Genomic DNA, 21240 nt, shown 5'->3' with positions numbered 1-21240 from the left:
CCAGCCCTGCATAGACCTCCTTAAACTGCTTAATCCCTGAAAATTCACTTCCTTGAAGCCCAACAGCAATGGCTCCTGGAGGGGCGGAGTGGGGAAAGGTCCCTAGGACTCCAAGTCCCCAGAGTAGTGGAGCCAGGATTGGGTCCTTCTTTGAGCCACTTTGAGGTATCAGGACTGAGGCCGGCAACTCTCAGCAGGTCCCGCTCCCAACCTACTTTACTGGAGGCTGTGGCAGGGACAGTGGGCCTCACTTAGCCCCCTCAGCTTCCCCAGGCAGGGGGTCCTGTGGCCACCCAGGAAGTGAGCAGCCCTGGGGTTCCTTGGGTGGCATAGGCATCGGGTTTCTCCCTGGGCCTTTGGCGGGGACAGCGGTTGAAATGCTCACACAGACACCTTACACGTATGTACATGTGGCCCCCACAGCCCACGCGCCCATTCACAGGTCTCTACACTCTCTACACATTAGAGCAGGGCATCTCACAGTTGGGTGCTCCAGAGCCATCCAAAAAGCTCATTAGAGCCCCAGGCTCCACATCTGGAGCCATTTCTGATTCAGTAGGTCTGAGGTGGGGCTTAAGAAGGCGCACTTTAAGCTGCTGCCACTGCTGGTCTGCGTAGCGCTCTTTGAGAACCACTGCTCTAGGGATGTCCACACGCGCACACACAAGAGGGCACACATTCACGCCCAGAAGCTTGTGCCAAACAGCAAGGCCGAGGCAGCTGGGAGAACCAGAAGCTAGGAGCTGAGCCCGGGGATCACTTGGCTCAAGAACACCGATTCCCAGGGTCACTCTCTCTCACCGTCTCTTGGCTCTTGCTCTTTCTCCATCAGTCTCTGCATTCCTGCACGTCTCTCCCCCAGTCCCCCCACTCTCCATCCCTGCAGCATCCTAGCACCAGCTAGGCCCTGCAGGCTCCACGCGGCTGCCCAGCAACTCTGCACACATGAGCTCATCCATCTCCATCACCCTACAAGTGAGTGGCAGGCAGGTGAGAGAAGAAGATTACAGAAGAACAGCCTCAGCTCCCCACTCACAGGGAGCTCGCTCACCGTGAGAACGCAGCCAATTATTCCCCCCCGTTCTGGGGAGTAATCATTAATGCCACCGGAAATTCTAAACAAGCGATTAAATCATTACTGCGGAAGGCAGAGTGAGCTTGTGCCACCATTAAGCGTCCCTGGTACTGTTGGTCTGGGGAAGACTTACCTGGAAGGGGGGGAAGACAGGGAGAGATAGGAATTTTCTCACCCCTGCAGCCAGTCTGGCAGGGGCCAGCCCCAAAACCACTGTCCTCACTCTAGGCTGCACACCCAACTACTAGCCCCCGAACTCTGACACCACCACCCCCCCGATGATGGAGGCTCTCTTCCAGGAGGCTGATGAATCTATTCATTTAAGGACAAATATTTACTGAGCACCTACTGTGTTCCAGGCAGTATTCTAGGACCTTCGGAGATACTGGTAAATAAGACAGATGAGGTCCCTGTCCTCATGGAGTTCATAGTCTAGTGGGGAAGGCACACATTCAAAAAATTACTAAGAAAATAATCCCAAATTGTGGCAAGTGCCGAGGAGCAAATAAACAGGATGGTGGGCGTTTGAGTGGAGCATCTACTTGGAGGACCTCGCAGGCCACCCACACTCTAACAGACAGGATTGGCCTGCAGTCTGTGCCCATCTCTTGGGCCTGCAGATCATATTTTGTATGAACATCTGCGACATCTGAGCAGCCCTCTTCCTACTCTGAGTCCCCACCATGCTATCTTTGGAAAGAACACGAGTATCTTATAACAGCTACTGTTTTTGAGCACTTACTATGTGCCAGGCATTGCACGAAGCAACTGATGGTCATTACATCATTTCACCTGCAGAACAGTGACAATGTTGTGAAGTGGGTGTTTTTAATCCCCATTTGACAGACAAGGAAAGGGAGACCTGGCAGGTTTGAGCCACTTGGCAAAGACACACAGGAGGTAACTGGGAGGTTGAACTGAGGTCTGTCCGAGTCCTGAGCAGAGGCATTTAACCCCCGCCGCATCCTACCTCCCAGGAGAAACATGAGAGTTCAGTGTGGGCTTTGCAGGATCGATTTCAGGCCTGAGAGACCTCGAAGCCTGGGGTCCCTGTGGACATGGAGCTATGCTGGGCTGGCTACTGGTTACTAAATTATAAGAGGAAGGGGCTCACCTTCCACATCTCCAAAATGCAGCCCAGAGGCAGGAAGCAGTGATGGCCAGCTATAGGATCTCACTAGCCCAGGGACTTTAGGACAGTCCCCTTTGGCTTCCCAGCCATGGGTCTCTATCATGGAGAGACCATGGATCCTACCTCCTGGCTGCCCCCAGACTCCTGCAGTTTTGGGGGAGGGGGGCCCTTTCTTCAGGCCCACCAACCTCCCGAACCTGTGGCCAGGCCACACTCCCCAGGGCTGGTGGGGCAGCCAGAGGCAGACAGGACCAGAGCCTGGGTCTGTGGTGACTAATCGGCTGGTGCTTGGGAGGCCCTGGTGAATTATTCACACAGATTCTGTGAATTATTCAAGTTGTTATTATTTATTTTTTTAGATGAGCCTGCAGCAGAGCCTCCAGGCCCATGTTCAAAGGATGACATAACTCCTGACTCTTGATCGCCTGTGTCTGTGGAGAATGAGTCAGGCTTCTCTCCAGCCTCACCCAGGAGTGCTAAAGAGCAGGCTGAGGGCAGGGAGCTGCTGCCTTCAGGGCAGACTCCTGCAGAGCCCCAATCCTAACCCCAATTATAGAATTATTAGTTACCGCTTCCTGGGTTTCACTATGCTCCGGCACTGGGCTTTCCATGTTCAGGCTCAAGTGAACACCACAACCACCCTAGGGAGACTGTTATAACCCCATTTTAGAGATGATGGAACTGAAGGTCAGCAATGCGAGGTCCCTTGTCCAAGGTCACCAGTTAGTAATTGGGATTCTAGCCCAGGGCGTGGACTCTAAACCCAGGGGCTGCCACGGTGCCTATATGCCAGTGGGTGTTGTGCCTGCCCCGGTCCCAACCAAACCCCTGTGCTGTCCTAACTGCACCCCCACTGCCACCCCAGGCTTCAAACCTTGCTGAGGGCAGGCCACGCCCCCTGCCTCCAATGCTCTCCAAGGAGCCTTCCGCATCTCCATGGCAACAGGATCCTGAGCAGCCAGAGCTGAGTACCTGTGAGGAGCGGAGGTGGCCTTTGCCTGCGGAGCCCCCCAGGTTTACCAGGCTCTGAGCAAGTGTGACTCAGGGTCCCCCAGCCACCCCCCAGTTTCATCACACGCCCCCTCCAGCTCCAGACACGGAGCACTCTTCCCTCACAGAGCTCTCACAGCAAAAGCCACCCAGCCTCCCTGCCTCCTTCAGCTAACTCTCCTGCTGCCTCACCTCCATCCCTCGAGCTGCGGCCTCAGTCCTTGTCCCTGAGGAATCTCCTTTCCCCTCCTCCCATAGCTGCCATCTGGAGGAGACACAGCAGGCACAGTAGACATGTGGACTCAGCCCTGGGGACATACTGAGGGCTACTTGTCAAGGTGACCAGAGTCTCAAGGAGACATCCACCTGTCCTGGAGGGACATCTTTATCTTCCTACCACCTCATTCATTCATTCATTCATTCACTCATTCATTCCATAAATACTTATTGGATGTCCACTGTGTGGCAGCTACAGTTCCGGGTGCTCAGGAAGTGGCCAAGAGCAGCAGGGCCTCTGGGTAGGGGCCTTTCCCCTCCTGGTGTAGGCTGGGCCCCTCTCCCAGGACCTGCCTCTCCTGATGTGAAGGAAACAAAACCACAGGCAGCCTGGATTGCAGCCTGGCTCTACTAGACCCTGGCCCTCTGGGTGACATTGGGCCAGCAGCTCCCCGCCTCTGCCTCCCCCCCACTTTTTTAAAAAAGATTTTATTTATTTGAGAGAGAGAACACATGGGGGGGAGCATGGGGTAGGTGCGGCGCAGAGGGAGAAGCAGACTACCCGCTGAGCAGGGAGCCCGACCCAATCCCCAGGCCCTGGGATCATCATGACCTGAGCCGAAGGCAGACACTTAACCAACTGAGGCACCCAAGCACCCTACCTTTCCCCTTTTTAAAAGAAGGGAGTGGGACCAGAATCTGCTTTCTAAGGCCTCGCCAGCCCTGCTTTTCTCAGGTGTCAGTAACTCAATAACAAGGACAACATCATCATTTCTATCCCACAGCTGTGAAAGTCAGAGCTCTAGGCCTGCTTCATCTCAGGTGGACTTAATAGTTGTTCTCTTCCTGGCTCTGTGCGTTTTAAAGGGGAGTCTTGGGATGGCTCTGCTGATTTTCATTGCCAGAGAGCCTTGGGAGCTGGGGAGGAAAGGAAACAAATGATTGTAGAATGCCTGTGCTTTCCTTGCAAATGTTCCACATGAATCTGTGTGGAGACGGATGTGATTATTCCCATTTTACAGACCACGACACTAGGACCCAGGCCACACAGCCGGTAAGTAGCAGGGCCAGGATGTGAACTCCCGTCCACTCAGGGCCCTGCTCCTGCTGCCACACTGGCTGTATCTCCAGCTTCAGCCAGGCCCTGGGGCCGGAGTGCAGCTTCCTCTCGCAGAGCCTGTGCGGGAGCTGGGGAGGAAGACCTTTGCACTGAGACTACCCCTAGGGGGTTGGGGGTTGCCGATTTCCACCTTCTCCACCAGAGAGGAGACCCTTGGGCCCAGCTATGCCGAGTCATCCGGGGACCAGGAAATCCAGGTTCATATTTACCCCAAGGCAGCCGCCTCGGCAGGTTTGTGGCTGTACCTCCCCAGTTTGGGGCTGTTTTATCTCAAAGCACCTGCCTGGGAGGCAGGTGAAAAGGGGCCACAGAGCTGGGGGCCATCCTGTGTCCTTGGGCACCCACACCTGTAGCCCAGTCCATAATCTCATGGCGGCAGGGGAAACTCTCTCCACTTCAGCCAGCCTGGCCCTTTAACCCTGGGTCCTCTGATTACCAGCGTCTGAATCCAGGGCTTGTTAACACTGCCAAGCTGTATATTCCTACAGACCTCCAGAACTGGCGGGGAATGCGTTCCCCCCCGCCCCCCTGGGAAGGAATGTGTGTGGCACAGGTCATCTCCAAGCTTCTCCCTCCAGTTCAGAAGTGCTGGGCGGAGCCTCAAAGCCTGGGCTCTGGAACAAACCTGAGTTTGAATGCTGGGGCTGACAGGCGGCCTTGGGCACCTACTTCATCTCTCTGACCTCTGTTTACCTGTTTGCAAACTAGGGATGATACAGGGGGTTGTGAGGATTACACCAGATGACTTAGAGTGTTCAGGAAAGGCCACTCAGGACGAATGTGAATGTCGCACCCTTCCCTCCCCCTCCTCTCTGAGCTGAGGCTGGGCCTGGGGCTGCAGCTCTGGGAGGACTGAACTGGTCCAGCAGGTTCTCGGGGCCTCACAGCTGCAGTGTATCTGATGGCAGTTTCTAAATAGAACTCACCTTCAAACCCCAGTCACCTGTCCCTGTTGACCCCTTAAGGCTTCAGGAGGAAGCCATCTTTCACAGTGAGGTGCTGGGGCCCCTGCTGGAGCCCCTGAAGTCACAGTCAGAACTGCTTGGTGGTTTCAGGGGCAGAAGATTCGGGGTGGTGACCTGGGGCCTCGGAGTGACCGCCGTCCACCCTGGGGAGCTCCCTTCAGGGAGAACCTGCTTCTCGGCAGTTTGCAACTCCTCATGCCCCTCACCCATCCCTGGCTGAGGCCAGGCAGTGCTACAGTTCTTTCTACAGATAACAGACCCCTGGCTTAGTCTTTAGCCTGGCTTAGTCTTTAGCCTAAAGCCACAGAGCTGGTAAGTGGAGGAGCTGGGATGTGAACCCAGAGCTGCATGATGCCCGAGTCTGTTTATGCCCCGAATGTGATACTACCTCCCTCAATCATCGTCATCATCATGGTTTCCTGAGTGCTGGGTGAGGGCTGGGGTCTGAGCTAAGCCCTCTACAGGCTTTTTCTCATTTAACTTTCCCAATAGCCCTCTGAGATGGATTCTGTTAGTGTTCTTATCTTACAGAGAAGGAAACTGCCACTCAGAAAGGCTAAGGCTCTCAGTTACCGAGCTTGGCTCTTTGCCTGTTGTATCTGGGGTCCTGGGAAAGCACCCCTCCCTACTTAATCTTCCAGGATTGTTCTTCACCTCCAAGGCACCCCCCCCCTCACTACTACCCGCCTGTGTCTCTACCCTTCCTTCTATTTGAGGGACTTCTGACCCAACCCGTGTCCACATCGTGGTCGTTCTGACCCTGAGCACAGAGTGTAGAGGTGTGCCCCCACCCCCAATTCCAAACAGCCTACCGCCCCTCCTGCTTCCATGTCCCCTAGGAATTCGCCCCTAATTGCATCTCAGGCTGGGAGGCTATTAGCCTGTGATTGCTTCCCCAGCGCCTGCCTCTCCCCCTGGGTACCCACTATCAGCTTTCCCAAGGGGGCTTAAGATGACGTAAATTGCAAGTCCAAGGCCTGGCCGGCTTGGCTCCCCAGCACCCCTGTCACCCAGTTCTAAGTGGGCTCCTCCCTAGGGAGCTGTGTCCCCTCACTGTGGGACAGCAGGAAGGAGTTCCCCACCAGTCAAGCACACACACCCGTAAGTGTTGCTGCTGGGGGGATCCTCAGACTGAACCCTCTCCCCATTGCCTGCTCCTGTGCACTCCTGATCTGCCTGCCCCCCACCCCGGACCCAGAGCCACCCTAGGAGGGCAAGAGCTCAGTAGTTAGAACACCTGAGTTCTTTTCCTGGCTCAGACACACTCTCTGTGACCTTGGACAAGTCCTTTCCATTGTCTGGGCCTCAAAAATAGGAGGTTTATCTTGGTGATCTCTAACTGGCTTCTAGACTGAAAGGTAATACCGTTTTGCTAACTCCTGGAGTTTTTCTTCCACTATTATCTAATCAGTGCTAGTCATGGGGCCAGGCGTTAAGGATTCTAGAAAGGCAAGTTCCCCCCTCACAGAGCTTGCAGCCTTGACAGGGAACGGGCCAGACAGTTACTATACAGAGTGATCAGAGCTGGGACAAGGGAACCACAGGCTATGGGGGTCGGGGAGGGAGGCCCTGGGGCCCAAAGGTGGAATCTTTTCTAGCTTAGAGGGGTGGTCTGAGAAAATTTGCTTCAGGATTTCAGAGACCTAAAGAATGAGGAAGAAGGATAGGGTGTGGGGCTAGACCAAAAAAGGGAACAAGAGTGGGAGGAAACCTAGAGGCTTTAAGGGGAAGGAAGGTCAATGCAGAGGCCAGAAGGGTGGACAGAGGTCCTGTCAGTCATGTTTGAAAGTTTGGCCTTGACTCTGAGGACACTGAGGAGCTGTAGAAAGATTTAGGGCCAGGGGCTGATATAGCTGCCATACAAAGGAAAGATTGGGGGCCAGAGGTGAGGGCTGGCGACCTTCCAGGAGGCTCCTAACCAACTGTCTTACCTCCCCTACAAGTGGAAAAAACCTCTCCTATCTCCGGTACAAAGGGAAGCAAGACTTTCCTCCTTCCTCAACTTTTTCCCCAAATAGTCTCCCTCTCCCCCAGAACACACACACACACACACACAGCCAGACCTGCTATATATCCCCTCAGGGGGAAGGTCAGAAGTTGGGGACGCACCAGACTCACCAGAGCCGTGAACCCTAGGAAGGAGCTAGAAGGGAAGGTGTCTGAAAATCTAATGACCAGCTGAAGCTCCAGGAAGGAGGACCTTCTGTCACTGACAGCACAGCAGTACCCCTGCCCTGTCACCTAGGGTAAACCACTGCCTGAGCCAGGGAGACTGAAGCTGGGAGTATCTTCTCTTCCCCTGCAGTCCCTCTTTCCCCTCTTCCTGTGCCTGCTCCTCTTCTGGACGCTCAAGGGCCCTGCCTCCCATCCTCCCATTCCCCTGGGCTCATACTGGAGCGTGGAACACTGTGTGTGTGTGTGTGTGTGTGCGTGCACGTGTGTGTGTGTGTGTGCGCGTGCACATGTGCACAGATGCAGGCTAGAGGGTGTGGTGTGTGTTTGTGAAGCACAAGGGAAGTGCCATTAGCCCTGCCATGGGGCCACCACCAGGAAGAATGCCTAAGGGCTGCTCAAGTCTCGAAAGGGATTTCTGGAGGATTCAGAGATTAGAGAATTAAACTTCAGGCAGCAGCCTCTGTTGAGCCTGGAATCCTTGTGGCCCCAGCTGCATAAAGCATTGAGTTGGGCCAGGCCGGGGTGACCTGCTCTGAGGCTAGTCTCCCTCAGGCATCTTCCTAGATAGGGACCTGGGCCACATAAATCCCCCACCCGGGGCCCAGACATGCAGGGTGCCATTCTCCCCTTGGTCCTTGTGCTTCTACTAGCCCCCACCCCCAGCAGGTGGGGGTGCTCAAACCACACCCCAGCCACCCATCATCTCCAACCCCCTGACTGTCCCACCGTGCCGGCCCTGAGCAGGATTGCCTCTGTAATGCACATTTCCACATTTCTCCATTGCCACAGCCTTCCCTGGCCCAGGCCCCATCCACATTCTTGCTCATCTCCCCATGTGGGTCCTTGTCTTGCTCCCATCTGGTTCCCACACTGCAGCCAGATAGATGTTTCTCTAAGAAAACTCAGGTCAGTCCTTTTCTCAGTGTCCTTTAGTGGCTTCACATTGCCCTCAGGATAAAAACCAAACTCCCCCTCATGGCTCACAAGGTCAGATTCACCCAGCTGGCCTCTGCTCCTGATGGCCCCTCAGCACCACCGTGGAAGGAGCACTCAGTGAGGAGCTCTCACTTCCTGGCCTTTGCCCTGACAGTTTCCACCCTCAGTCCCTCCTACATACCATCTCCATGCAAACTGCTCCTCATTCCTCAGCTCTCAATACAAGTCAGCTCCTGCTAGACCCTCGGATCTCACAGAGGCACCCCCTTTGGGTTCTCATAGCCCCCCGGAACTTCGGCTATCATAGCTCCGACCACACTGTACCGGAAAGGCCTGTTTAACATCCTCATAAGCCACACTTCACTGTATCCATAAGCACTCCTTGTATTCCAACTGGATGAAGGGAGGAACAAGGTGAGAGAAAGGATGGTGGGTACCACATTGCAGGATTCAAGTGCGAAAGACTCTATAACCACTGGTATGCTTGTAACAATAGCAGCAGCTCTTATTTGCCCCGTGCCCACTCCATACCAGGCACTGTGCTAATAAACATCTCCTTTCCTTTCCCCAGTGACCTTGAGAGGAGCATTACTGCTATCATCCCCATTTTACAGGTAAGGAAACTGAAGCACAGATAAATTAAGTTATCCAAGGTCATACAGGCGGAAGATGGTATAGGCTAAACTTTCCTAAATGCTAGGATAGGGGGTCACTCAGCAGTCCTGAAGAAGAGCTCACCAGAGCCGCCCTCCTACCCGCCACACCAGGAGAAGTTCTGCTTCCCCAGCCATGGAGTATGAAGTTCCTGAGTCCCTAGGGGAAAATGTGTCAGCCCATTCTGGAACATTCCCAGAGGTGTAAAAGAAGCCAACCCCTCATGACACCACTGTTCCCATTCACATCTCTTTCAGAAGCAGGAGAAGTCTAGGAAGTCTGGAGCACATCCCCTCATCATCAGGGCAGAAGGTAAGGTGCTGAATTTAATAGCAAAGTAAATTTGGCTTGAGAGGAAATGAGATTTCTTGGTCAAGGTGAGTGTGTCTGGGAGAGCCAGGAATGGGATGAAGTGGGGAGGATGGGGGCATTTTGGGGGGGCTGCAAAATGGGGGAGTGCAGATCTGGAATTATTAGAATGTTGATTATGTCCTCTTGATTGTTAATGAAATTCTTCACCTTGGATTTCTGGACCAGGGGGAAAGCTCCCAGAGCTCATTTTCCTGCTGATGAGAGCAAGAGAGAGGGCAGGAGGGGCCAGAAGCCTCTCGGCTTAGGCAGAAATTAAATTCCACCTAAACAAATGGGACTGAACAAGACCAGCCACTGCCATTTGGAGGCAGAGGCTTGGACTGACCCAAGGTCCCCCGTGGAAATGGGATGGAGACTCCTGGGTGACGAGTGGCCCAGGGGCCCCACTCACGCAGCAGAGTGTAGCTCCCAGAATAACAATTGCTAACATTATTGAGCACCATCCGTGTAGCCCAAGCTAAAGAATGGACATGTATTGTGCCGCTGAATTCTAACAACCCTTGGGGGTAGGTCCTATGATTATACCCATTTTGTAGATGAGGACACTGAGGCACAAAAAGGACAAAACCTTGTCCAAGGTCCTGTAGAAGGTAAATGGAGGCACCAGGCACCAGCCCAGGCAGTCTGACACCAGTGCCTGTCCTGAGAGCTGCAGGATGTCCAACTCTACACGTTCTTTACTATCTTGCGGAGCCTCAGCTGCCCCATCTATAATATGCAGCCAATCATAGTTGTCACCATAAAGGGCTGTTGTTGGGAGTCAGTGAAATTAAAATAATTAAATTAAGAACGAGTCACCCCAGGAATAGTATTCCCTTTGGCGCCTTGCTCCTGACATGGGGAGGTGTCCCTTCTTATCCAGCTAACTGAGCACCCATGATGTGTAGGCACTGTTGTAGGCACAGGGGATGTAGCTGTGAACAAAATGGACAAAGTCCCCACCCTGTGGAGCTGACATTTAGAGAGGGGAGGTAGACCGCAAGCAAGGTACATAAGTACATTATAACCTATGTTAGAAATGAGAAATGCCATAGAACACAAGCAAGCAGCAACGCGAGGACAGGGGTGCTGGTGGGGGAGGACTGCAGTGCAAATAGGGTGGTCAGAGAAGGCCTCGCAGAGAAAGTGACTTGGAGCAAAGACTCAAAAGGAGTGAAGGAGTGAGCAAACACATAGATGGGGGAAGAGCATTCCAGGGAGAGGGAACAGCAAGTACAAAGTGCGAAGGCACTGCGGTGGGACCCTAGCCAGCAAGTTTCTGGAACAGCAAGCAGGCCAGAGTAACCGGGTTAGCAAAGGTAAAGCAGTAGGAATTAGAGCCACAACTTAGTGGGGAGATTGTAGGGCCTCGTGGGCCTTTGTAAGAACTAGCTTTTATCGGAGTGAGACAAGAATCCACCAGAGGGTTTTAGGCATGACGTGATTTATGTTTTAAAGGTCTCACTCTGGCTGTGGTGTTGAGAACAGAGGATAGGGGGTTGAGGACAAAAGCAGAGACAAGAGGTAGCAGGCAGCTGCAGTAATCCAGGAGGCTTAGTGGAGGGGTTGGCAGTGGACCTGGTGGGAGGAGGTCTGACTCAGGATGTATCGCAGAGGTAAGCCGATGGGATGAGCTGATGGACCAAATGTAGGGGCATGTGGGGAAGAGGGCGATCACAGATGATTCCAAGGGTTTTGCCTTCTCTGTCTCTAAATTCCCTAAAGATGATCTCCTCTTTAATGTCCAGCTCCATCCTCCTGAGTCCCCTGAAACGCCCTCAGCTTGTGGGGCTTTATTTAACGCCTGCTACTTCCCACCCCTGTCTCTTTGCATTGCCTGGGAATGTGCCTTATGGAGTCCAGGCTTGAGGACCCTCGGTGCATAGACATTGACCCAGAGCATACATCTGCCTCGTGGCCCTCTAGGGCCCCCCAAGTCGTTACTCAGCTCAAGGGGTCCCATCATATCTGCTGTCCTCCTCGGCAGCGCCTGAGGTCCCTGGCTCTTCCCAACTTTGTTGTTCTCTTCTCTCGATCCCTGGCACTGGCCCTGCTCCCTGCCACAAGGTTCTGCTCTTCCTAGTCAGCCGGCCACCTCCCATGCTTCCCCTAGATCTCAGGTGGTGCACCCCCCACCCCGTGCGGCACCCAACCAGGCAACCTGCCACTCTAGATGAAGCCCCCCATTCCAGCCCTGACCTCTACAATAGGGGCAAGTTCGTCCGGACTTGTGTGATGATTTGGTGAAAGCCTGTCACCCCATTTGACTGTAACCTCCACAAGGGCAGGGGCCCACCTGTTTCCCCAGAAGCAGGCAATTCACTAAAAGAGACATTCAGTGGATTTGACATGGAGCCTTAGGCTTTTGGTAAATTAACTTTCATTGACCAAAATCCTCCAGCTGCTAGGTAAATGCCTGGCACATAGCAGGTGTTTGACACATATTTATTGAAGGAATGAATCGGTCAATGAGAGTTCTCCTGAAAGACTGTGGACATGTGACAAATTTTCCAAGCCTCAGTTTCCCCATATGTAATGATGGGAATAAGAATACCTACTTCATGAGTTGTGAGGATTAAAAAACATAAGGCATGAGCCATGCCTCACACTAGTAGCTGCTCAATAATCTCAATAATCGTTCCTCTGATGCATGTTCAGACAATTACCACCATACAGCTCCCCCATGCTTCCCCGCCCCTCCCCCACCCCCAACCTGTCCTCCCTTCCCCAGCCTCCTCCCCTCCCCTCCCCTCTCAAGGACTCCCCATGGTGGAATCACCACAGCCTCCAAACACTCCCCTTCTCCCCCAAGTTCCCCAAATTCGACACTGGTTACATATTGATCCTGTTTAACTTTCCCAATGGATGATAAACACGAAATTAAAATGACTTCCTGGAATATTAATGTAGTAAATGGCCCTATTAAAAGAAAGAAAATACAGCTGAGAAAATTCGCTTTGATGTAGCGTTTCTGCAGGAGGCTCATTTATCTGCAGCTCAGACTCTCAAAATGAGATTCTGAAGGTTTCTCTGATGTCTCTTATTTTTCCCTCACCCAGAATTTAAACAGAAAATAGAATCACAAGCTGGTGTCATAAAAACGCCGGCCTTTTCCCTTCTCAACTGAAAAGCAAATGAAAACAGGGCCAGGTAGATGTCAGTCTCTGCAAACACGGGTCTGAGCCCTGCACCCGCCTTTCCCCATTGCTCCTGCTTCTGGCCCACAGAAGCCTGGTCCAGGCTGCCAGGCTCACCTCCGAGGGGCAGTGGGGTGCTTGAGGCCAGCACTGCTGCTGCTGAACTCAGGAATGGGGAGCGAGCACCGAGCACCACAGGAGGCCATATCCCAGGGTGGGCCAATACTCAGATTTAGGTGGACTGCAAATCTTGGCACTGTCACTTATTAGCTATGTGTTGTTGGGCACCTTTCTGGGTATCTGTAAGATGAGGGTTCTAGTACCTAACTCACGGGAAAGTTGGAAAGCTTGACTGAGAAAATCTATTTGACGTGTGGGAAGTTGCTCAGGGTTGCTCTTGTCTGTTGCTATGATTACAAGTAATAGTTTGTGTTATTATTACAACCGATCATTCAGGCCTGGGCTGAGATGTCACCTCCTCCAAGAAGCTTTCCCTAGGCTAGGTGATGTGCTTCTGTTGAATGGCCACCGCCCTGAGCTTCCTTCCCCCTTCCCAGCGCTGGTTACTCCCCTGTGGTTCCCAGCAACCTGCTGCTCCGTGAGGCCTGACCAGGGTCTTGCTCATGATTATGTCCCGGGGGCATGTGGTAGAACTTGAATGTCTTGGATTCAGAGCCAAGGTGCTGGTAGCCGATGACCCTGCCACCTGGCATGTCTATAGATCTGTGTCATGGCATAGGCTCCTTCCATGCAGCCGCCAGAGCTCAGCACCCAGCTTGGAGCTGGCTGCCCATCCATCTCCCTCAGACCTGGGCTCGCTTGTCTGCACCTTCCCTGGGTTTCATCTGGAATCTCTGGAGCTTACTCCTTCTTCTCTGGCCTCAGGGGGGTGGCAGACAGAGCAATTCAAACCAAGGTCTTCTGGGATTAACTCTCTCCTCCCTTCTCTCATCTGTTCCCCTGCTTCCCCCTCTCCTCAGCAGCTTCTGCTGAGATCCTGGGTCTCCTTTACCTGGACTTGGCCCTTTGAGCAGGGAGAGGGGGCTGCATGCCCTCTGCCTAGGCGGAGCTCCTCTGGTTGCCCTCCAAGGTGCACCCCTGACATCCCTAGCAAGGGGCAAAGCCACAGTCCTGCCCCCTGCACTTCAGACCCTTCCCTGCTGCTAGAGGGACGGAGGACCCCTGTGCCTAGACCCAGAGAGCAGCCCATTCCCTCCCAGCCAGCCAGGGGCCTGTCACATCCTTCTCAACCACTCCCATTCTAGACCCAGCTCCTCTCTCTCCCCTGCCACTCATGTGTAACACACACACACACACACACACACACACACACACACACACACACACACACACACACACCCAAGTCCTCCACAGCAACAGCAATGAAGAAAGAAGAGGAACCCTGTGGACTGGGGGGGGGGGCTGGGGTCTGTGAAAGATCAGCTTGCCTGCTGGGGACACTGTCTGCCCAAGACCCCTCCCCAGCCAGCCCAAGGCCCCCCAGCAGGAAAATGAGAAGCTGGAGCAGAGGGGTTAATTTGGGGAAAAGCAGCAGCAGCTGGAAACAGTGAGGGCGGGCCCCAGGGCAAGAGCTGCTCCTGCTGAGATAATGATGGTGAGGGATGCTAGGGTGGGGGCCACCCGCACACCACCCCCAAGCCAGCAGCCCCCTCCCCCCTGCCCCCGAAAGCCCTCATGTGCAGGCAAGTTATCTGTTTGGGCATGCACGCACACACGTACACACACACACACACACACACATACAAAGAAGCACCATAACCATCTGGGCATAAGACACAGTCCCTTACACACAATTATCCCAGCACTGCGGTTGCTCTCTGAGTATAAACCCATTCAAAGGCACAAGCTGCAGGCAGCCCTGGTGCTCAGAAGCCTGTAACACACATATACACGTGCACACACACAGGTGCATCTACACCTTCCCACTGTCCTTGTGTCAGTTCTGACAGCAAGCCAGGGTGACCCCATCACTGTACAAAGAGGATGTCTCCCTGTGAGAGTGAGCCTATGAGAGGGGACCCAGAGTGGAGGGGCTGGGCCCTCCTGCCAGAGCTCAAGCGATGGGCCAGGGCTGTCTCTAGATCTTCTTGGGACTTCTTCCTTCTGGAGGCTCCATGTCCCATTTCAAACATGAGAAAGCACAGCTGGATCCCACATTACATATCATTTCTATGTAACCATATGAGCTGAGCAGCTTTGCGGGGGGCACGATGTTACATTTTGTAGACATAGAATTAAGCATTTATTACTTGTAGTCTCTTCATGTGAATTCTGTTCATATTTGAGGTCATTGATATTTTTCAGCAGAACCCTCAAAAGCCTTTGGATCCTTGGTCTTGGGGCTCTGGCGTGTGGGTAGGCATGTGTGGGCCCTGGTGAAGAGAGAGTGGGCATGGAGTGGAGGACTGCCCAGCCTGTCCTTGGTGGCAGCTAGAATGGATAGACCAGGGACTCATGGACAGGAGGCCCTCTTAGTCTGGGACCCGACTTGATCACCGTCAGTTCTATCTCTTGGAGCCAGAGGGAAAGCCGGGTAAGGTCTGGGCCCAGCAGCCTCCACACTGAGCCGCACTTTACTAACCTGCAGACACACCTGCTGCAGACCATGCCTGGACGGCTGTGTGCAGACACCAAAACAAACACTTAGATACACGACCTAATACACACCCCCACCACTTGGACGCACACCCCCATTGATATACATCACCCCGACACCTAGGTACACACTGCACAGAGACTCTGACTCAGTCAGATTCACTCCAGATTCACCCCAAAACACAGAGTGTGGAACAGAAGTACTCCCTAAGCAAGGTCACCTGTGGGCACCCCAGTGTGTCCCTACGGTGAGAAATACCCAGGCAAATAATTCGAGATACCCATGTTTACCCATCCTTCCTCCCCCTTTTTCTCACGCCCACCCATACATGCTCCTTGTCCTGTCATGGGGAGACAGAGCATCCCAGCCCTGCAGAGCCCAAGGGGCCTGATTAACAGGAAATTCTACGAATGCCAATTAGAGCAAAGTTTACTGAACAAATTGTTTGCAGTTGTGCCCCGGAACCATCATGAATTTTAATCTTGCATTGATTTGCACTGATGGGAGGCTTGCAGATGCCAGGGCCTTTTGTGTGCCTTCTGCCCCCCCCCCGCCCCCAATCTGGGAGGAGTCATTGGGCTTCAGACTCAGGATCCCTGGGAGCAGCCTTCAGCTTCTGCTGGTCCAGAGACACCAGCCTGGGGCCAGCAGGCCCAGAGAGACCCAAGACACCCAGAAGATGGGCAAGAATTTTGGAAATGCACAGGGTATACATATGTGATACAGATGAAGAGAACCCTAAGTTTTTAAGGATCCCAGTAATCTGGGAAGGGGCTGGGGACTCTGGAGCTTCTGAGGCTGGACACAAAAGCAAGGACACAGATATGGATATAGACACAGAAGTAGCAGAGACAAAGAGATGGGCACAGATGGTGTAATAGTTCCAGTACTACCTCAACTAACAGAACTTCCAGTATGTGTATAACCTCAGTCCAAATGACCTCTTCCTAAATGAATTTCGTGTCCTCCTCTGCCTTCCACTAAACGCTCCCAAAGTTTCCCTTTGCTTTAATAAGTATATTCTTGCCTGATCTGCACCTCCTGTCTCATCTCACATTTGTCCCTCTGTTATCCAGCTACTAGCAGCTCCCGTGTAGTAGCGCCCCCCCCCCCCCGCCTCAGGGCCTTTGCACATTCCGTTCCTTTGTCTGGAGTTTACTTAGTTAACTTCTATTCATCTTTCTGGTCTTCTTTCAAGTGTCACTGCCTCAAGAAAGCTTCTTTGATCCTCTGCCTAGATCAGTCTCCTCACCTCCCTGCCATTAAATGCTCTCATGCCCTTTCATCATTAGAGTGTAAACTCCATGAGGGCAGGGACTGTACTTGGTTTTGCTTATTTCTGTATCCGCTGTACCTAGCACAGGGCCTGCATAGAGTCTCCATTAATCAGCTTCTGTCATAATAATGTATATTAAACCATTCCAAAACTTAGGGTCATAGAACAGTATTTCTTGTAGGCTGGCAGAATTTTGATTGATCTGGACTGGGCTCAGATGGGCTTGGTTTTAAACTGTGGATTGAAGGGGGCGCTGGCTGGCTCAGTCAGTGGAGCATGTGACTCTTGATCTCGGGGTTGTAAGTTCGAGTCCCACATTGGGTGGAGAGATGGCTTAAAAATCTTAAAAAAACAAAAAACTGTGGATTGAGTACAAATCTGTCTCATATTTCTCTAACCATTGTTGGACCAGCAGCTACTTGAGGCATGTTCTCCTGCAAAAGGCAGAAATGCAAGAGAGCATGGCTAAGCACGCCAGCACCCCCCTCTGCCAAAGCAAGACCTGAGGTCATGGCAAGCTTATGGATATAGTAGGGGGAGTAGAGAATTGGAGCCAACGAAGACCACCACATGCTGAGCAAATACCGTGGTGCAGAACTGAGTGCTTGCTCTGTGCTACATACTTTACTTGTATTAATTTATTTAATCCTTGAGTCAACCCTGTAAATCTGATTAACCCCATTAAAAAAAAAAAAGAAAAACCTCTAATTGAAAAAACAGACCCTGCAAAGTAAACAATTCAAATAGTACCAGTGGTATTCAGTGAAAAGTAGCTGTTCTTGCTACTCCCATCACTTGCCCTCCTCCCCGAAGAGGAAGCACAGTTCTCGTTGTTCTGTGGGCTTTCGGATATAGTCTATTCATAACAGGCACACATGTAGATGAGTATCTCTTTTTAAAAATTTGCCTTGGTGCGTGCTATATTAAAACTCTTCTGGGGGCGCCTGGGTAGCTCACTCTGTTAAGCATCCGAGTCTTGATCTCAGCTCAGGTCTCGGTCTCAGGGTTGTGAGTTCGAGCCCGGCATTGGGCATAGAGCCTACTTTAAAACAAAACAAAACACCTCTGCATCTTGGTTTTTTGTTTTCAATGAATAATGTATCTCGGAGCTCCTTTATCAGTTGATTTGATCTACATTAATTTTTTACTTATCTCCATTTTACAGAGGAGAAAACTGAGGCTTAGATGAGTTAAGAAATTTGCTCAAGGTATTACAGCATGAAATAGGTGGGACTGGGATGGAAATTTAAGCCCACCTGACTTCAGAGCCTGTGTTCATAGCTGCTCTGTTCTACTGATATGAATGGGGGACCCACGGGGTCCCCAACTTGAGCAGGGCCCAAGTTGATGCCCATCTGGGCTCTAGCTGGGGTATTCTCAGGGACCAGGGATGGCAGTGGGGACTCTCATGGTGGTGGGCCTACCCAGAGTCAGCCAGGGAACCTACTAGTCCTGGGGCTGAGAAGTTGGGCCATGGGCCTCAGGATTCACCTGAGACCACCCACCCTTTTTGGTGCTCCAGCACTAGCTCTAGGCCGCCCATCCCCACAGAGTCCAGCCTCATCTTCCCCTTTGTTCCCCTGTGCAAGAGGAAAATGCCTTAGGCAGGGAGATAGGGGGTCTGGGGGCCACCTTCACTCTCTCTCGCTTTGTGTCTATGGGCAAGCTACTTCCCCCATCTGTGAAAGTGGGCACTCGTCCCACCTTCTCCTTGCAGAGGGAAGCAGGGAGATACTGCTGAAAACCAGGTCAGAATGCAGCAGTCTGATTGGAGCCTGGAACAGACTCCCAGGCTTGGTTGGGGGCCCTGATCCTTGTGCCTGGGCTGTGTTCCTCCCCGTGCACCAACAGGGACCCCTCAGAATCCAGCCTCTCTCTAGCGAGCTAGTCTCTGTGTGATGGGCGGTAAACGGCTCAGGAGCCCAAATTCTGCCTCGCCACTTACTGACTCTGGGACCTTGGGCTCTGCTAATATTGGTTATGATACAAGGAACTCTTAGTATATTCAGGATGTGGGCAAAGCTGCCATATTTCACTCCTCTGGCAAGTCTATGTAGATACTACCCCCAATTTATACAAAAAAAGCTCTAAGAGGTTTAAGTGACTTCCTCAAGGCCAGGAAGTAGGGAAGCAAAATGTTTGACCTTTCTGAGCCTCAGTTTTCTCTTCTGTAAAGTGGGTGCAGCGATGCCCATCTCTCACAGTTTAGTGAGGATTAAGCTAATGTAAGTCAACTAAATTGGCATAGTAGGTGCTCAGAAGTGTGACTTCTCCTCGCCCTCTTGGGGATGGAGACTGCTGGAACAGTACATTGGGGATGTTTTCCAAAGGACCAGTGCTGGGTCCTACCCTCTGGGACTCTGATTTAAGTAGCCTGGAGTGCAACCATGCTACTGGGATTCGTAAAACTCCCCAGGTGAGAGAATCTTAAGTCACCGTATTCTAGATCCTAAGTGGGTAGAGGATGGACATTGAGGGCTGTCAGCTCCTGAAATAACCTGCTCACTGGCCTTGCTGCTCGTACTCCCGTCCCCCTCCCTAACCCATTCTTCACTCCCCTGCCAGATAGGTCATTAAAAACTTACATTAGATCCCTTTCCTTCAGGAACTTCCCATTCACAACCCATGCCCTGCTGACTCTGTCAGTGGGTCTACTTAGAACCTTCCCTCCCCAGCCTGCCCCTGGCCAATTCCCGTTCAGCCTTTACACCTTACCTGAACCAGCATTCCCACAAAGAGGCGTCCCAGGCCAGCCGTCTAGAGGTGGCCTCCTTAGTTTTGCTCCTCTAGATGTTGTTAAATGCACGATGGAATGAAGAAGACACTTTTGAAATCATGTCTGTATTTGTGTGCTTGCCTGTTTCAAGTCTGTCTCCCTCACTGGACTCTAACCTCTGTGAGGGCAGGGTCCGTGAGTGCTTTTGTTCATCACTGCGCCACAGTACCTTGCATGGGGTCCGGCACAGAGCTGGTGCTTAATCGATATTTATTGAATGACTGGATGGTAGATGGGATGGCTGGCAGGATGGTAGGTAGGTACCAGCTCTGCAGTGTGTGTGTGTGTGTGTGTGTGTGTGTGTGTGTGTGTGTGTGTGTGTGTAATAGCTCTCATCTACTGAATACCTACTATGTCTTATGTCAGCAGGAGGATATGAGAACTACAGGGCCTCCCCCTCTCGAATTCTCTCTCCACCCTTTAAAGCTTCATGTTCTCCCTCCAGCTCACTGTCCTAAATTATACTGTCCCTCCTCCCCCATCTGCCTTTTGCACTCTGGTCTGCAACATTACTTCCACCTCCTCGCATCTTCCTTTGGGCTCCTCAGAGGGTACCCCCCATTACCCATCAAAGCAGCAGGGGCCCCAGGCCTCCTCCAAAGACTGGGCTCACTAAGCAGCCTTGTTAGAGCCCCAGTGGAGACTCAGGGAGAGGAGCCGGCCAGGAGCTGGGGTGGATGCAGCCAGCTGCTGCCTCCAGGGTCAGTTAAGCCTGCGGGGGAAGCTGAGGGCCCTGGGGAGAGAGCAGCCTAGGGAATTAGGATGAGAGCCAAGGTCTGGTGGGCCTGGGGTTGGGACAGGATGAAGAATAGGTGCCTCAAAGACCATCATGCTGCGTCTCCAGCCTCTGCCTCACCCTCCCCACCTGAATCCACAGCCTGCCAACTGCCCCGAGGGAGGATGGGGCTTTAGAAGAAGCTGGGGGGGGGGGGAAGGGGGCCGCAGGGGCTGCCTCAGTCTGTGGAACATGCGACTCTGGATCTCGAGGTTGTGAGTTCAAGCCTCACATTGGGTGTAGAGATCGCTTAAAAATAAAATCTTAAAAAGAGAATAATAGAAGGGGGGGCACCTGGATGGCTCAGTCAGTTAAGAGTCCGACTCTTGATTTTGGCTCAGGTCATGATCTCAGGGTCATGAGATTAAGCCCCCTCCCTCCTCTGGCTCCACACTCAGCAGGGAGTCTACTTGAGATTCTCTTTACCTCTCTCTGCCCCTCCCCCCATGTGTTCTCTCTCTCTCTCCCTCTCTCTCTCTCTCTCTCTCAAATAAATCTTTTTTTTTTTTTTAAGATTTTATTTATTTATTCGACAGAGATAGAGACAGCCAGCAAGAGAGGGAACACAAGCAGGGGGAGTGGGAGAGGAAGAAGCAGGCTCATAGTGGAAGAGCCTGATGTGGGGCTCGATCCCACAACGGCGGGATCACGCCCTGAGCTGAAGGCAGACGCTTAACTGCTGTGCCACCCAGGCGCTCCTCAAATAAATCTTAAAAAACAAAATAAAAGAAGCTCAAGGCAAGCGGAGCCTTATAAAGGGTTCTAAACTCAATTCCAATGCAGGAAGGGGGCTTTCTCCACACCAACAATTCTCGGACACAGCTGGGTATCCAACAATTCAACTGAATTCTGACAGGATCAAGCCGGAGACAGCATCACATTCCACAGGTTAAGGCCTCAATGCTACAAGACTGCCACTACCACCCCCTCAACCCCGCTTCAGATGCCAATCACAAGTTCAAGTTGACACCTGTGTTCCTGATCAACCCACTAGATTGGAGGTTCCAATGACCCCCTCTCTGGGTTTGATTAATATGCTAGAGAG

At 52.5% G+C, this 21240-nt stretch overlaps 1 long non-coding RNA gene across 1 annotated transcript in view; it reads left to right on the top strand.

Annotated features, from left to right (window-relative positions):
• Positions 1–21240, top strand: part of LOC123790217 (uncharacterized) — a 154938-nt gene that overhangs the window by 91071 nt on the left and 42627 nt on the right. Inside the window, exons 3-4 of the long non-coding RNA XR_006779041.2 lie at positions 9181–9223; positions 9521–9575. This is a non-coding gene — a long non-coding RNA (uncharacterized LOC123790217). The remainder of the gene's footprint in view (positions 1–9180; positions 9224–9520; positions 9576–21240) is intronic.

This window comes from Ursus americanus, chromosome 5 (assembly GCF_024610735.1).
Source record: "Ursus americanus isolate L20-20 chromosome 5, mUrsAme1.1.p, whole genome shotgun sequence".
NCBI lineage: Eukaryota > Metazoa > Chordata > Mammalia > Carnivora > Ursidae > Ursus > Ursus americanus.
Note: the sequence above shows the minus strand (reverse complement) of the source record. Positions and strands in the feature narration are given on the sequence as shown.